At 40.1% G+C, this 9597-nt stretch overlaps 1 long non-coding RNA gene across 1 annotated transcript; it reads left to right on the top strand.

Moving 5' to 3' along the window:
* The first annotated feature begins 8304 nt into the window (after positions 1 to 8304).
* Positions 8305 to 9597, top strand: LOC141364911 (uncharacterized). The gene is made up of 3 exons (XR_012370314.1): positions 8305 to 8531; positions 8841 to 8995; positions 9228 to 9597. It is a non-coding gene; the product is annotated as an uncharacterized lncRNA (long non-coding RNA).

Consider the following 9597-nt stretch of genomic DNA (forward strand, 5'->3'; position numbering starts at 1 on the left):
TGTCATCTTTCAATTTGTGTTAGGTCATTTGACAGAGGCAGGATCCAGACTGCAGCTCACATAATTGCTAGTAGAAATAGAAAAGCAAATTGAGAAAAGTAGCATGACTGCTGTTCATAGCTTTTTAGGTAGTGGATAGTTGTGATTATTAAGTTATTTATAACCTGAGGCAATGGTTAGTGAATGCAATTATGTGTATGCTAGACTTAGAGCTGTTGCGTTTGGTCGATAGAATCGGGGGTGTCAATTTCAACGTCGATAATTATTCAACTTAATATTGTGTCATCACGACAAAAATATAGCCTTTTCCCCTTTGACATGGCAGATTTAAATGCAGATTAACATTCACAATGAGAAATATCTGCAGACTGGACTGAAGAAGAAATCAGGGGGCTAGTCACTATCAGCTATGAACATTCACCAGCATAACAAAACAGCGTGTAACGCAGTGCTTCCCAATCCTGGTCCTCGAGCACCCCCTCCCAAAAACTTATTTAAAACACCTGATTCAAGTTATCAGCCTCTTTCCAAAATGGTAAACATGTCTCCCTAACAAGCTGATGGGTTAAATAAGGAGACATCTAAAACTTTTTGGGAGGGGGTGCTCGAGGACCAGGATTGGGAAGCACTGGTGTAACGCACTCCTTTATGATCTTATCATAAACAAAAAAATACACGTGTGGTTTCTCGAGAGAGAAATCACGGATAAGCAAACTACAGATACTACAAAAAAACCTACAAAGTGCAAGACTTTAAATATGTCATGTCTTTATGGCATGTGTGTGAAAGCACAAACAAATTCAGAAAACTATTGGCAGCGTGAATTAACCAAAATCAAATAATCCCGAACAACTCCCGGATGTGTTCTCTGTATTTTTTCCATAATGTGTGTGTGAAAAGGGCTACAGACATTAACCATTCATTGAAAGCAAGTTGTCCATTGAACCTTAAATGTCCTTGTCAGTATCGGGAAAGCGGTCCTGACACAAATATACTCGTCATAAGAGATGTACGGCGTACTGTCTCGACTAAACATATGGAGTCCTTCTTTAGGATCTCTGACTGCCGCACTCTGATGTTGTTCACCTGGCGTGTAACACAACAACCCAAATTGTCTTCATTATCCCAGGCACCTGCACAGAAACATTGAGAACACAAGCACCATGGAAGCAGTGAGTGTGCGTCTTACCTACACCTGATGTAGCGTGTACATGCCGGGCGATGGAGGCCCCGGTGATCCCAACATAGCATCCGGTCTCATGAAGGGGGAGCAGTTATAAGTGGTTATCTCAAAAGCCTGAGGCAATGTGGGGGGAGAAGTGCTGGCTCGTGTCTTCCACTGTCGGTTTGCTGGCATTGGAGAGAATCTCATCTGGATAGGCCGCATCCTAGATGTACATGCCCTGCACAGAGAAACAGATGGCTTATCCTTTCTCCGATAAAACTAATATGACAGTATGGTTAAGATCAAAAACACAGCTGGTTAAAAACAACTTACAGCAAATGATGTTGTGATCTGTTTTGCAAAGACATAAAACATAACAATTGAATATTACAGATTTACATAAAAGATTTCCAGTTACACCCACTAAAATGTCTTGAGGTGTCTGTCAGTGAAATACTTACACAGCAGTGCCAATGACCTGTTTACACACAAGAAGAGAGGAAACATATATAAGGAAAATATTAGCTAAGAAAAAATGCAAGAAATGTATTCAGTCATTTCCAGCCCTTGATGTGTTTAAAATACACAGTATGGCAAATGACTATGATATGAAACACCTGTTCATTAAATCACTGTACATTTCATACATCTGACATACAATAATGTAAATCAGATTGCACTGTGCATAACCAAATGGTTGTCAAAGTATCTGAACTAACTTACATAATGTCAATGTAAACATCTCTTGTTTGTTTTGTTTTTAAATTTGCTGCCATTGTGAGCACTCAAACTATCATACAGATCATAATAATACACTTTATACAGTAACTAAAACTGCTTGATCATTTAAACTTGATCATTTAAACACCAAACAAACACTCATAAAAAAAATTAAACAACCAAAATTACTATGTTATTGAACTCAATTATATAATGATCGATAATCATCCTCATATTTTTCCTAAAATTTAAATTACCTCCGTACAGAACACTTCCAACTGCTGTCCAGAAAAGCAATGGCCATCTGCCTATATTAAGTGCATCGTTTATATAGCAACAAAAACACAATACTGAACGCGTGAAAGGTATTTAGATTGATTTCAAGTACCACATTTTGTCATAGTATAAAAAACAAGACGAGAAATGACATTTCTGTTATAACCTTTCTAAAGTTATATGTTTCGAATTGAATCACACGGACACCAGATTGAACTTATCTTTCCACTTTACTTTCCCAGACTTACGTGATGACGTCGATGACGTCACTTCAATACACAACATCCCCCCTTTACTTGAATATGAACTTACCCCACTTAAGTTCTCATTCATATTTACATTCTATCAACTTAAACTTCAAACAGTTCAGCATATTCAAAACACATGCAACATTATGTCGCTTTTACAACTGAATAGAACATCAGTGTTTTCCTTTTTTTTTTAAACAGGTGATTCTAAAACAAGTGTATTAAACCATAACACAACTCTCTCTTCTTTTTTTTTTTTTTTAAACACCACTTAACATCTCTTAGTCAATACTTTTGGATTTCATTAATCACTCTATAACATAGTCTCTGAACCTTTCAGGCAATTTGATTTTTCGCTGAGGTCTGCATGGTGTGGAAATCTGTTCCTCTCTCTGAATTGTTTCACAGTTCATCTTGAATTCATCTGCATTTCCCTTTTGCTCCACATCATACCTTGGCTCTTGATCACGTTTGATTTCGTCACTCACTGCTGGTATTTCCTCCGAATGAAACTTTTTGACAAATGTTGTGTTCCGTGCATATGTTGCTCCAGTGGGTGACTGAACGACAACACTGTTACCTTCTCTGTGTATGACCTTGTGAGGTGTGCTTTGAAATGTTGTTGTGAACTTGTCTATTTTGTCTTGCTTCACAAGCACTTGATCTCCAACCTCTATGTCTGATAACTTAGCACCTCGTCTGTTGTCTGTGTGTATCTTAGCTTTTCCTTTCTGCTCTGCATCTTTGTCTCGAGCTTCAAGATCCCAGTGTGGTGTTGTAATATCTGGTAACTTTCCTCTGATCTTCCTCTGAAAAAGAAGTTCTGCTGGACTTTTGCCTGTTGTGGCATGTTGAATTGACCTGTAAATAGTCACATATTTACGAAGCTCTCTTTTCCAGTCCTGGCCCTCAGCTTGGGCAATCCGTATTCGTTTCATCAGTGATGCATTTTGTCTTTCTACTTCTCCGTTTGCCTGTGCCCACTTTGGAGTAGTTTTGAAATGGTGTATGCCGTTTTCCCGACAAAATGTCTGAAACTGACTAGACTTAAACTGTGGTCCACAATCTGACCTGATTGTTAAGGGAAGCCCATGCCGACTAAAAATGTCTTCTAAGTGGTCAATCACTTTCTCTGCCGTTGTGGACTTGAGGATTGCATATTCGTAATACCTGCTGTAATAGTCAACGACAACCAGAATCGAATGTCCATCAGGAAAAGGACCGAGCAAGTCTGTGGCTAAGTCTTGCCATGGCCCGTCAGGCATTGCTGTGGGTGACAGTGGTTCTGGAACATCTGGTTTTGCTACCAGCTGACACCCGTAACATGTCCTCACAAATCTTTCTGCAGCCCTGTCCATTCCGGGCCACCAAACCTTTGTTCTGAGGTGTTGTTTTGTTCCTACAACGCCAAGATGACCCTCATGAGCCAACTGTAATGCTCTTCCTCTCAGTGACTGTGGCAAAACAATTCTTGTTCCTCTGAGTATTATTCGGCCAATGACACATAGCTCACCTGCAATATGCCTGTATGCAGGGCAGTCATCGAAACAACCTGTTTGAATGGCCGTTCTCAGTGTCTGTAATTCCACATCCTCTGCTGAAATCCGCTCGACTTCTTTGGTGGTCAGAGCACAGGGTGTTGCACAAACAGCTATAAAGCGTACATATTCTTCTGCTTTATGTGTGTGTCTCTCACCTTTGGCAGATGGGCCCAGCAGGCGTGACAGAGGATCCGCAATATTGTGTGTTCCAGGTATGTGAATAACTCGGAAATCGTATGGCTGTAGTCTCAAGACCCACCTTTCGATTCGTGCACATGGTTTTGAGCGAGGGCTATAGATTGCCTCTAACGCTTTGTGGTCTGTGACCAGATCAAATTTTCGTCCATAAACGTAAGGGTGTAATCGTTCACACGCCCACACCAAGGCAAGTGCTTCTCGTTCTGTTTGCGAATATCTTTGTTCACATTCTGTCAAACTCCTGCTCACATAACAGACAGGAACTGTTCCTCCTTGTTGGTCCTGCACTAGTACTGCTCCAATTCCCTTTGGTCCAGCATCAGCAATGACTTTTGTTGGTGCGTCCTTGTCAAAATACGCTAGTGTTGTGGCCTCGGCCAACTTGTCTTTGAGGATTTTGAATGCTTCCTTTTGTTCAGTTCCAAAATGAAATTTGGCATCTTTTTTTGTCAGTCTGCGCAGCGGTTCAGAGATACTCGCAAACTGAGGTATGAAACGGCTACTGTAGCCGGCTAAACCAAGAAAACTTCTCACCTCTGAAACGTTTTCAGGCTCTCTTGCCTCCACGACTGCTCTCACCCTTTCTGCTGTTGGGCCTATGCCTTTCTCTGACAACAGCATGCCCATAAACACCAATTTGTCCATGTTAAACTGGCACTTCTCTACATTCAGAGTCAACCCGCAGCTTTCCAGTCTCTTTAGTACTGCATGCATTCTTTTCTCGTGAGTCTCTTTGTTCTGTGCATGGATGATGATGTCATCTGATATGTTCTCCACTCCTTCGATGCCAGCTAGAACAGTGGCTATTTCATGCTGGTACTGCTCGCTCGCTGATGAAACTCCAAACACCAGTCTTTTGAACCTATATATACCATTATGAACGGCAAAGGTTGTGATGTCTCTCGATTCTGGAGTCAATTCCAGCTGATGATACCCCCATTTCAGATCTAGTTTGCTGAAAACAACTGATCCATTCATTCCTTGCAACAGTTCATCCACCGTGGGGATCGGAAACCTCCCACGAATGATTGCAGTGTTTGCTTGTCTCATATCCAAACACATCCTTATTTCCCCGTTTGCTTTGGGCACAATGACAACTGGGTTTACCCAAGGGGTTGCTCCATTGACTTTCTCAATAATGTCCATGTGGAGCATCTCGTTTATTTTTTTCTCAACAGCCTCTCTTAGATGGAACGGAACACGTCTAAGGGGCTGTGCAACAGGAGTCACTGTGTTCTCAATGTGCAAACTAATTTGTTTTGTGTTTAGTTTGCCTACTCCACAGAACAATTTGGGGTATTGCTGTCGTATCATGGACATCACATCACTCACCACTGCGACATTCGCTCCAATCCTCAGCACTCCTAATTCAACTGCTGTATCTTTTCCAAGCAGTGGCTCACCTCTCCCGCAAATAACTGTAAACTCAGCTTTTGTGCTGCGTTCCCCGATTCCGACGTCACACCAGAAAATTCCTTTCACTGGCAGGGGTTCACTTGATGAGTATGCATACAGTTTTTTGTCTGTTTTAGCAGAACTGCACTTGATCTTTTTGCCTTTCAATATTTCCCACGTTTCTTCATCCACTATGTTGCTTGTTGCACCCGAGTCAACTAACATGGGTAGCTTGACACCTCCAACTAAGAATGTTAATTTGTCCATGTTGTGCTGTTCTTTTACAACAAATGCAAACTCTTGATTCTTCTCATCAGATTCAACTCTTTTTACTGTCTGCTTTGATCTTTCCTTTGTTTTACACATTTGTGCAAAATGATCTCTTCCGTTGCACTTTCTGCATAATTTTCCACGTGCGGGACATTTATAATCTTTTGCAAAATGGCCTGTCTGTCCGCATCTGTAGCAGGTTTTGTTTGAATCTGTATTTCCTTTACTATATTGCATTCGTTTTTTCTGATCTCTCGCTACTTTTCTGGACACGTGACTCACCGTCTCTTTAACTTCAGCCTCTGGAGAAATGTGCATCGCCGCCATCTGCAGTTCAACACGTTCACATTGTGCAGCTATTTCTAAAGTGCGAGCAAGTGTCAAATCCGTGCCTTCCTCTAGCAATTTCCTACGCACGTATTCAGAGTTGCACCGACTTAAAACAGCATCCCTTATTTGATTGTCTTTATCAGCACCAAAATCACAATCTTTTGCCGCTTGTCTTAAACATGTAACAAACTGTTGTGCGGTCTGTCCCGTCTTCTGCTTTAGCTGATAAAATGTCTGTCTTGCGAATGCCGTGTTTACCTGAGGCACAAAGTATGCATTCAGTGCTGTTACTGCTCGCGCATAATCCGTTAGCCCTCCCGTGTCGGCGAGTGTGGAGAAAATATCCTGCACGTCTGTTCCAGCATGGTGTAAAAGCAAAGCTCTCCGTCTTTGTTTTGTAGCATCGCTTGCATCATTAGTCAGGATCAAACCCTTTCCATCGGCAAAAAGTTCAAAAGCATTTAGCCATCTTGTCCACCGTGGGCCCAACGTGGCTGGATCACTGTAACAGTCGAACTTGGGAACGGTACCATCCATCTTTCACGCACGCCGTCTATCTCCGTTAAACTTTTCAACAAACTGAAAAAAACGACTGCGTGACACGCGTCTAACTCACTTGCAGATTTAACTAACGAGTTAGTCCTTATATTAACATCCTCGTCGCCAATGTTATAACCTTTCTAAAGTTATATGTTTCGAATTGAATCACACGGACACCAGATTGAACTTATCTTTCCACTTTACTTTTCCAAACTTCCGTGATGACATTGATGACGTCACCTCAATACACAACAATTTCTGTCTTCAACGTCAACATTACCTCTAGTCGGTCAGACTATACATAACAACAAGCTGACACGTTTGTTTTACAGAAACATTTTAGAACAACAAAAATTAATGGAAATTATAATAATACACAAACATTTTAGCAAAAATGCCTCAAGTCTGAATAGCGCTGCAAGTACTACAAATGTGAGTAACTATGACTTTATTTGCTGTGCTGTAGTAGACGGAGTGCCTTATACTAACTTTTAAGAGTCACAGACATTTAATATAAGATTTTTGTCGAAAACTTACCTGAACCACGGATGTTTGCGAAGTCAGCTCCCGCACTTTTTCCTTGTTCATGGCAAGAGGAGACTGGAGTGGCTTCTCTGGGTTAAGGAATATATCGCCATCTGTTGGTTTGGCATGCCCATGACAATGCTTCATACCAGGGTTTTGCGTGTTCGAGTTGACATGGAATTGTTTGTTTTTTTACACAGGAGAGGAACACAAAACAATGATACATGTAAAACAAGCCAATAATTCCTTATTTTTCCTCACTTTCCCCAGTTGCATTTTCTCTAACTTACTTGAGTATTAACGGCGTCTGGCAAACATCGTATGTACATTACTGCCCCCTTCTGCTTCGGAATAATGGTACTTAGCAGCTGTGTGTCATTAAAAGCAAAGAAGGCGCTGCTATTTTATTTATTTTACTTGTATATTATATTAAAACATTTACATTTACTTAACGGATTCCATTTTTCTTCACTTATTATCATTTACTTAGTTCTTGTACATACTTACACCCATAATGTCGCCTTTGCTCTGGTGGTTGCAAAAGGTGTAATAACTGGGCACGCACCAACAGAGAGAAGCGCGGCATCGGCCTCCGGTATAGTTATCCGACCCAAAGCCGACGTAACAGACAAGCCTGATGAGCGGGAAATACCGTTGACTTGACTGAAGATTTGGCCAATGCGTGGCCGATACTTATTAGATGTTTCAAATAAGGAGGCCGACGTACGCTCTTGAGCCGACGTCGGGCAGACGTACGTGTGCTGTCTGGGATATAATTTTCTTTGTGGCATTGCAGAAACGAAATGTGTTCTAGCGTTAATGTATAACGAATAACCAATACAACTAGTTAAATAACATTCATAAGCAGCATCCCTGCTGAAAAAAACAGCATCAATCCAGCATGTGAATTATGCTGGTCTATGTTTGATGCTTGTTTAGCTGGTGCAGATGCTGGTTTAGCTGTTCACTACTCAAAACACAACATATGCTGGTCTTGCTGGTATGCGGTTTTAACAGTAGGAATTAATCACAGTGTGAGATTGATTTATCTTCTACTGCCACCATGCGGTCAACAGCACACAATACTGCTCTGATCTCACACATGAACGAGCTTCAAACACCACGCGAGCGTCATAGACTCAGATTTAACTGTTTATTATGGCAATTTCTTATGATTTTTGACATATTTTGGAAATTTGACGCGAGGAGTCAAATCGATGTTTAGATTTGATTATTAATGCCTGAAGTCATTCTTACGTCATCATTGGTGGTCCTTTACTCGTCAGACGGCTCTGTTGTTGTTGTTGTTGGAGCTCAACTGAGGTAAATCTTACATGATTCTTTAAAAATGTAATTAAACTGAACGTCTGATAAACGTAAACATGTTTAAACTGATGCTGCATATGAGGGTTCATCATATAATGTTCAAAGATGTTTCTGATAATAGTTAAAGAGGGTGGGTAGACGATTGCTTAAAAAAAAACATTAATATAAGGTTATCAATTAATTAAACAAACTTTAAATATAAACAAACATAGCTGATAAACGTAACGTCTGCGTTGAACAATGTAGTTTATTTGAATAAGTTCTGCTTACATCATCTAATATCTGTCTCGTATTTCCTCAACTGAGATTTGCTTTACAAGACGAAGAGATAAAACATGAATATTACAAACTACTTTACAAGAAAAGACGGATTTGTACATTTTAAAATCCAGAGCATCTGAAACATCTTTACCTGAGAAGATAATGAGAAGATAAAGGAGGAGCTGAGAGGATAAAGAGAGGTGAGGAGAGAAGAAACTGACCATGATAACATCCAGTAGATGTGTGATATAACAAAGATATTACATTATAACAACACACAGACAGATTCATCACACAACTGCACAGAAATACACATGTTATTAAGATGAAGTTGTGTTATTTGTTTTCTGTAGTTTCCTCAATCCTTTCATTTTATGATGAATCTTTTATGTCAGACACAAATCACTGATGTTTGATTTATTTTACCTGCAGGAATTCAAGACAAAACTCCAAGAAGAGTGAACTCGAGCTCAATCTACAGATGAATCTTTTACTGCAGAAGATCCAAACTCAACACAAATCATTCAATAGCAGTAAGACTCAAAACCCTCAGCTTTAAATTGTTTAAAACATTGTGATGTTGAAATGCACCTTCACGCAAGAAACTGTGCTGTTTAGATGGCCGTTTAAATAAAACCACGTTTGTGTACAGTATGATGCTCTCTGATATTTTATTTATACTCTTTTCCAACCAGACATAAAAATAAAGTACATTTGTAACTTCTCTATAAAAGCAAAGCATGTGATATTCAATAAAAAACTATTAAAAAATCAATAAAACATCAGGCACTGTAGCTTGAGT

Source organism: Misgurnus anguillicaudatus, chromosome 1, assembly GCF_027580225.2.
Source record: "Misgurnus anguillicaudatus chromosome 1, ASM2758022v2, whole genome shotgun sequence".
In the NCBI taxonomy this organism is placed as follows: Eukaryota; Metazoa; Chordata; class Actinopteri; order Cypriniformes; family Cobitidae; genus Misgurnus; species Misgurnus anguillicaudatus.